The following is a 9,066-nucleotide window of genomic DNA, read 5'->3' as shown; positions in this document are numbered from 1 at the left end:
GTGATAAGTCCCCCTTTTTCCTCCTCTGCTCTCTAAACATCGGTTTAAGTGCTTTGAGTTTCCTTGTTACGGCATACATGGGTGTCCCTATTATGTTATGTTGCCAGACCTGCTGCACACTGGGAGTAAATTCTTGAGATAGGGCGAGGTAATTATCGAATCGAAACATACCTCCTAATTGTTGTTGTATATCCCCACTTAACACCATTGGGGAGTGATCTGAAGTGCGTGCTGTGAGGGAAGAATAATATGATGTCGGGAACTGATCCATCCATCTATCATTGATCAGCATGCGATCCAGTCTTTTCTAGAGGTTTCGTGGCCCGGCACTGCAATTGTGCCATGTGTACCATTCGCCCTGCATGGGTAATGGTAATAATCCTGTATTCTGGATGCAAGTATTAAAGTCTTCCATGGCCATTCGAATATCTCCTGATACACCACAGATTTCACTAAGGTCTCGCACTGTATTGAAATCCCCTCCAACAAGCCACGGAATATCAGCACTCTGTATAGCAATAGTCTCCATGGAGTCCCATAACGCCCTCCTCTCTACCAACTCATTTGCCCCATAGATAACAGTAATAGCAATGGATTCATGAAGTGCACGGATATTAACATGACAGTGAATAAACTGTGTGCTACATTCAACCACATCAACATCAATAAAAGTTTCATCCCACGCTATCCAAATCCGATTACCAAACGATCCATAATCCACAAACCATTTCCATTGAGGTAGTAAAAAAGCCTGAATATGAGATACGTTATTGATACGAACACGAGTTTCAAGGAGACCGAGGAATTGTAACCTGAACTCAGCAACGATGTCTTTGACTGCTAACTGATGATCTCGTTTGTTCAGGCCACGAACATTCCATACTGCTGCATTCAACATGGATCACAAGGCATGGGGCTGCTATGCTTAGGACCCCGAGACGACTCATCTGTATCATCTAATAGGTGAAGTGCGTCAAAAGTATTATATATAACAAGCGCCTTACCCCTTTCCTCACGACTAGGGCCGGCTGCATCTCTAGGGGATTCACGTCCCTCTCTCTGCTTTTCTACCACTCGAGCTGGTGGTGGTCTGCTCATGTTCCGGTCAGGCATATTTGTTGGTCGGGATGGTTTATAAGTAGTATCACCTTCCTCCCTAGGATGGTTCCTACTCCGTTTAGGCATTGTTGGTTCTTGCGGCGTCCCCATTTTTGGTACATATACAACAATCGGTGGTTTAGCTGGTTTTGGTTTGTTGAGCATGCACTCTTTGTCAGAGTGTCCCATTATCATACATCTTTGGCACTTCTGGGGTAGCCATTCGTACTCAACATCGACTTTGCAAGGTGATTCTCCTCCATCCTCATCCGGTGTCATAATTATAATGTGCTTCGGTAAATTTGAGGTCACATCCAACATTACGCATACACGAGCGAAGTCCAGTCTCGTGCATGCTCTCGTAATTGCATCCGGGTAAAGTGGTTTACCCACTCCACTGGCCACCGTACTAAGGCCTTCATCTGTCCATAACTCGACTGGAAGGTGACGTAATTTGATCCACACCGGAACTTGAGTATGCTGTAGTTTCCTTAATACCATCCCTGGTTCCCATTTTTGAAGAACAATAGGCTGCCCCTGAAATAACCACGGCCCTCCTTCAATGACATCTTCCATAGCTGCGACTGATTTGAATTGTAAGAAAAAGAAACCATTATTTGTACCCGTGACCTCCTTCAAGTCCGGCCATACTGACATTGCAAATTCCTTTAGATGGTAAAAGTACGGTCTTTTCCCAAGGAAGTATCCGAGCAGTTGCGGCGCCGAAACGGCCGCTTTTTCCACGTCCGAGGGCGCGGCAAACCCTAGTAACTGCGGCGCCGTAACAGCCGCTTTCTCCATCTCCAAGCCTCCTCTTTTCCCATGCGCAATTAATGTTGATGTCTCCCCAATCGTCGGTTCCGATTCGCTCGCCTGAAAGTCGCCGGTGAAAGGCGCGGTTTGAACTAAAAGCCACGTGGTTTTTCCAGATTTTCTACAGTAGCTATCCTCGCCATCGCCGGTCACCAATCGTCGGCCTCCCACTTTTTCGACATCCCCATCACTGGCCGAAGCGTCGCCGTCGTCCTCCTCGTCTCCGGCGGCCATGTGCATGGATAGTGTATTAGTGCGTGTTTGATATGGTGTGCTAGTGTGTGTTTTAGAGAGAATATTTTTAGAGAGAGAATTTTTGTGGTCCATACTCTCAATTCTTACCTCACAGTTAATTCGACGAAACTTGACCCAAACGTTACGGCAGCTATCCTCCTCTCGCCGTTCACTCTCCTCCTCGACATCCTCTTCTCCGACCGGCGTTTCCTCACCATCTCCGGCCGAGTGTATGGTTGCAATGGCATGTGTGTGTGTTTTTCGCGGTGTATTAGTGTGTGTGAACTTAGAGAGAGAATTTTTAGAGAGAGAATTTTTAGGGTCCATTATTTTTAGGAAACATACTTGCTTTAATAAAATCGTGCAAAATCAACTAGATTTTGAACGTTTTTCAGAATTTCACAAAACTTGAGCCAAACGTAGGTCTAGATACATGCATTTGTTTGATAAATTTGCTAAGAGTAGTAATAACTACAAGTTACTATGAAAGGGAAACAAACTTGGTTCAATAAAATTGTGCAAAACGGCTAAATATTGAACCTTCTCAGAATTCCACGACACTAACCCAAACGCAGGTCTAGACCCATACATTTGTGTGATAAATTTTCTAAGTGTAATAATAACTACATATTCGTATGAAAGGGAAACAAACCTGCTTTAATAAAATCGTGCAAAATAACTAAATTTTGATCTGTCTCAGAATTCCATGAAACTTGACCCAAACCGTAGGTCTAGCCCCAAGCATTTGTGTGATAAATTTGCTGAGAGTAGTAATAACTACAAGTTATTATGAAATGAAAACAAACTTTCTTTAATAAAACCGTGCTAAACAGCTAAATTTTGAACGTTCTCAGAATTCCATGAAAGTTGACCCAAACGCAGGTCTTGAACCATGCATTTGTGTGGTAAATTTGCAAAGGGTATAATTACTGCAATTTAGTATGAAAATGAAACAAACTTGCTTTAATAAAACCGCGCAAAACAACTAAATTTTGTACGTTTTTCAGAATTCCACAAAATCTAACCCAAACGTAGGTCTAGATACATGCATTTGTTTGGTAAATTTGCTAAGAGTAATAATAACTACAAGTTAGTATGAAAGTAAAACAAACTTGCTTTGACAAAATCGTGCAAAACAGCTAAATATTGAACGTTCTCATAATTCCACAAAACTAACCCAAACGTATGTCTAGACCCATGCATTTTTGTGGTAAATTTGCTAAAAGTAATAATAACTACAAGTTAGTATGAAAAGCAAACAAACATGATTTAATAAAACCGTGCAAAATATCTAAATTTCGAACGTTCTCAGAAGTCCACGAAGCTTGACCCAAATGTAGGTCTAGACCCATGCATTTGTGTGGTGAATTTGCTAAGCGTAATAATAACTACAAGTTAGTAGGGAAGAAAAACAAGCTTTCTTTCATAGAACCGTGCAAAACAGCTAGATATTGAACGTTCTTAGAATTCCACGAAACTTGACCTAATCGTAGGTCTAAACCCATGCATTTATGTGGTAAACTTGCTGAGCGTAATAATAATTACAAGTTATTATGAAAGAAAAGCAATCTTTCTTTAATAAACCGTTTAAAACAGCTAAATTTTAAACGTTTTTTTGAATTCCACAAAACTTGGCACAAGTGTAGGTCTAGACACATGCATTTGTTTAGTAAATTTGCTAAGAGTAATAATAACTACAAGTTAGTATGAAAAGAAAATAGATTTACTTTAATAAAACCGTGCAAAACAGCTAAATATTCCATCACACATCAATGAGGAAAAAACTGCTGATGCAAATGCTGACGTGGGCGCTGACTCTGCTACTGATGTGGGCGCTGACTATGCTGCTTATGTGGGCGATGACTCTGATGATGACATCACTGCTGACTTATGTGATGACATCAGCACTGCAGGGAAAAAAACTGCAATTTTGGTACAAAATTAGCACCCATTCCTTTGTTTGTTGGGAACATTCCATTACACGCTAACTCTAATGTGATTAATAATGATAAAATTGCTGATGCGTTCAACAATTCGTCCCGTAAAACGCTATCTTTCATTGCCCCAACGACGCAAAATGGGGAAAACGGCCTACAATTGATACGGTGCGTGAAGGATCCAAAAGACGGAAGGCCACGGCCGTGGGTTACTTTATGGGAAAACGGCCATATTATTACCACTTGATGGAGTTTGCACATTCGATTTGGCCGGCACTTCGAGAGGTCACATCAACTGCTAATGGTTTCTTTTTTTTCCAATTTAAAACGGAAATTGATATGGAGGACGTCATTGAAGGAGGTCCATGGCTATTTCAGGGACAGCCAATTGTATTGCAAAAATGGAAACCGGGCATGGCTATGAGAAAGATGAAGCATACACAAGTGCCTGTCTGGATAAAATTGCGACACCTTCCAATGGAATTCTGGACGACAGAAGGATTGAGTATTGTTGCAAGCGGTGTGGGTAAACCTCTATACCCTGATGCGATAACGAGGGCATGCACGAGACTGGATTTTGCTCGTGTATGCGTGATGATTGACATTACTCAAAAATTACAAAAGCATATTATTATAATGACGCCAGATGAAGATGGCGGGGAAACCTCATGCAAGATTGATATCGAGTATGAATGGCTTCCCCCTAAATGCACAGGATGCATGACATTGGGTCAGTCGGTGAAGGAGTGTACATCGACTAAACCTCCGAAACAAACAAAGCCCTCGGTACAAGTGTATGTACCAAAAACCAACATCCTCCACCCACCAGCCCCCAAGGAAAGACAAAAGAAATGCGAGACTATGGTTGAGGTGAATGATGTCACTAGAGGAGATGATGGTGTTGAACACGATAAATGTGAAACCTCATATCACAAGGAGAAGGGTAAGGAAGTGATTATTTATAATCCATTTGATGCTTTGAATTTAATTGACGATGCAGAAGAGACTACTAGGGGTCCTAACACATGCAGCCCCTCTAGTAGTAATCCATGTTGAACCTCGCGGTGTGGAACGTCCGAGGGCTGAATAAAGAGACCATCAGCTCGCAGTAAAGGACCTTGTCTCCGAATACAGGTTACATTTTATGGGCATCTTAGAAACTCGTGTTCGTTTTAACAATGTTATGCATATTCAGTCATTTTTGCTCCCTCATTGGAAATGGTTTGTTGATTATGCATCTGTGGGTAATCGTATATGGGTAGCGTGGGATGAACATGTTGTTGATGTGCATATTATTGAATTGGGGGATCAGTTTTTTGCATTGTCGCGTCACTAATAGGGCTGATAATGAATCCCTCAATATCACCGTTGTTTATGGTGCCTCTGAGATGATTGATCGTAGGAGCTTATGGACTGCTTTTGAAACATTAGCACGGGAGCAAACGGATGATCCCTGGTTGGTAGGGGGGGATTTCAATGCAGTCCGAGAAATGCATGAGGTGTGTGGAGTTTCTGGTGACATAAGGATGGCCATGGAAGAATTCAATGCTGCTATTTAGGAGGTGGGGTTAATACCATTGCCTATGCAGGGTGAATGGTATACCTGGCATAATTGCAGTATGAGCTCCCGGAGTCTATGGAAGAGATTAGATCGGATCCTCATTAATGATAGATGGCTTGCGAGATTTCCTTCCTCGAGTTATCATAGCCTATTGCCGCGGACTTCGGACCATTCGCCGCTGGTAATACATGGGTACAGGCAACATCAACATCAAACAGGCGGAGGTATGTTTCGATTTGACAACTACCTAACACACTCACCTGAATTTATCCCCAGTGTACAGAATATTTGGCAGCATACGATTTCATAGGGGTTCCTATGTTTGCGGTAACACGTAAACTTAAAGCATTGAAGCCAGTTTTCAGGGAACAAAGGAGAAAGAAGGGGGATCTGACACTCAATGTTCACTTAGCCAAAGGATTTCTTGATGAGGCGCAACAGTTGGTGAGCGTTGATAGACAAAATGAGGCACTTTTACAACTAGAACACTGCTGCCGACTAGTATATGCAAAAGCGGTAAAACTGGAACAAATCATGTTGCAACAGAGAGCCAAAATGCAGTGGATGAAGGGAGGTGACCAATGCTCCCGAATTTTCTTTCGTAAAATTGCCCGGAGAAGAGTGGCGAGGAGGATATTGCAGATTAATGATGATTATGGGACAAGCCACACAGAACCAGGAGAGATTATCAATGAGTTTGTCCGTTACTACCAAAACCTTTTGGGCGGTAACAGACGACAGATAATGATGGATATTGGTTTTCTCAGACCGTGGGCTAGACTATTCTTTCCAATGAGGAGGCTAGCGATCTTATTTCGGCTTTTACTCCGGGTGATGTGAAGCAAGCTATTTTTGACATTGCAGAAGATAAGGCTCCAGGACCTGATGGGTATTCATCTGGCTTCTTTAAAGCAGCCTGGCCAGTGGTGGGACAGGACAAAGGCGGGGCGGTACTAGACTTCTTTAATACCGGTAAATTACTCAAGCAAGTCAACTCCACAATTTTGGCTCTAATCCCAAAGGTACACACTCCTATGACTGTTGGAGATTTTAGACCAATTTCGTGCTGTAATGTGTTATACAAAATTATTGCAAACTTACTTGTCCAACGGGTAAGTGTGGTTCTGGACAAGATAGTTAGTCCCTGTCAGGGAGCGTTTATTCCAGGACGAAGCATTGGGGACAATATTATGTTGGCACAGGAATTGTTCACGGGCTATAATCAGGTGAGACTACCACCTCGTTATGCTCTGAAAGTTGATATTAGGAGATACGGTGGAGTGGGACTTCCTACTTGCAGTCTTGCAATTGTTTGGTTTCCCACAAACATTCACAAGGTGGATTGAGGAGTGTGTAACGACGGCCTCATTCTCGATTGGCATTAATGGAAACCCTCACGGTTTCTTTACAGGAGCACGTGGATTAAGACAAGGAGACCCCCCCTATCCCCCTATCTTTTTGTTCTTGTTATGGAAGTCTTGCATTTGGGATTTTTGCAACTCATCGAGCAGGATATGCAATTCTCATACTATTGGAAATGTGAGCCGGCAAAAGTATTCCAGCTGGGATTCGCAGATGACCTCCTGCTTTTCTGTAGAGCTGACTTGGATTCTCTCGGGGTCCTCAAGATAGGATTGGATCGATCTGGACTTCGGCTGAACGTACAAAAAAGCCATGTCATTATCTCTTGTTTTTTGGTAAATGTAAATTTCATTAATATAAGTAATGGTACAGTACAACATGTGTTCTTCAATTGGTTTCTCCCTCAACCCAAGGGATATGCCATAATCTATACAATGCTCGTGTACTGATTGTTGAAGGTAAATTGACACTAAGAATTCTGTGTTTGACATCATCAGTGATCAGGATGCTCAAAGTGGCTGGTGTCCTCTCAGTGTGTTCAAATCTCCTCAAATTCCTTTCCCTCCATATGTGGTAGACACATGCTGCAAGTAGTGTACGGTAAGCGATATTGACAATGTGCTTACCTCTCCATTTCCGCCTCGCCCACTCAATATCCATTGCCCGTCCTGTTGGGCCAGTGAAATCGAATTCGTTTGCGAATCTCAAGTAGGCACTGACGACTATATCTGCATCGGAAGAATAAGTGTGAATGAGATTCCGTAGCTCCCTCCTCGCACAAGATGCACGCTCCAAGATGAGATAGCCATGGTTTATCCGTGGATGGTAGTTTGCCAAGTATTGCGAGCCATAAAATGAACGAATGACGAGGTATCTTCAGCGAGCCCGAAAGTAGCAAAGACCACTCTACTTTCGGCTCAGGGGGGTCAAATAATCGGTAGAGGGCCTGGGTAGTAGGCTGCCCTCCGTCAAATCTCCATACCACTCGGTCCTCTCCTCCAAAGATAAATGGCAGGTTATGTGTGATCTCCAAACATTCGAAGTCCGTGATGGGGGGCCAATGCCACTCTCCTACTGAAATCACCGAACTGAGTTTTGCTGATTTTTCAATACCAAGATGATTTGGACCACGAGGGAATTGCTCGATAAGTGGTCCCAAGTGATGCCATGGGTCCTGCCAAATATAGAATCTCCCTCCATTTCCAATTTGGTAGTTCACGATAGATCGAAGGAAAGGACGGAGCCTGAGCATTTTCTGCCATCCCCAACAACCTTCATGTTCACGAACAGTCCAAATCGATGTGTCACGTAACCGGTCTTGGTATAGCGACTGAACCCATATGGATGTCCTGTCACACCGGATTACATCACATAATTTCTTGTTCATTAATGCGCGATTCAAGGTAGAGACGTCCTTGAACCCAAGTCCTCCCTCATCCATTGGCCGACACACATCTTTCCAGGCAACCTTGGCGTAACCATTAGACGTCATACCCTTCCAAAGGAAGGTCCTCAACCTCTTCTCAATTTCATTGATGACTTTCTTAGGTAATATGAATGCAGATGCCCAATATAAACTCAATGCTGAAAGCACAGATTTGATGATTTGTACCCGACCAGCATATGATAACGAAATCCCTTCCCATCCATTGATACGTGCATTAATTTTTGAAATAAGCGGTTGGCAATCAGAGATAGATAGTCTAGAGGATATTAAAGGAAGACCCAGATACCTCATTGGAAGATGTCCCTCTTGAAAGCCTAAAATCTCCAACATCATGTCTTTCAGTTCTTGAGCCGAACGTGAAATGATTAAGTGGCTTTTATGAACATTCAGCCGAAGGCCCAATAATTCCGCAAACCAGTCAATCCTTCTTTGAAGACTCTGATGGATTCAAGGCCAGCTCTGCAGAAGAGGAGAAGGTCATCTGCAAATCCCAACTGGAACACCTTGGAACTCTCACACTTCCAATGATAAGTGAATTGCATGTCCTGTTCAATTCGTTGCAAGAATCCCAGATGTAAAGCTTCCATAACAAGAACAAACAAATAGGAGAAAGT

This window comes from Sesamum indicum, unplaced genomic scaffold (genome assembly GCF_000512975.1).
Source record: "Sesamum indicum cultivar Zhongzhi No. 13 unplaced genomic scaffold, S_indicum_v1.0 scaffold00179, whole genome shotgun sequence".
Classification (NCBI taxonomy): domain Eukaryota; kingdom Viridiplantae; phylum Streptophyta; class Magnoliopsida; order Lamiales; family Pedaliaceae; genus Sesamum; species Sesamum indicum.
The sequence above is the reverse complement of the archived record's forward strand: the minus strand, read 5'-3'. Positions refer to the sequence as shown.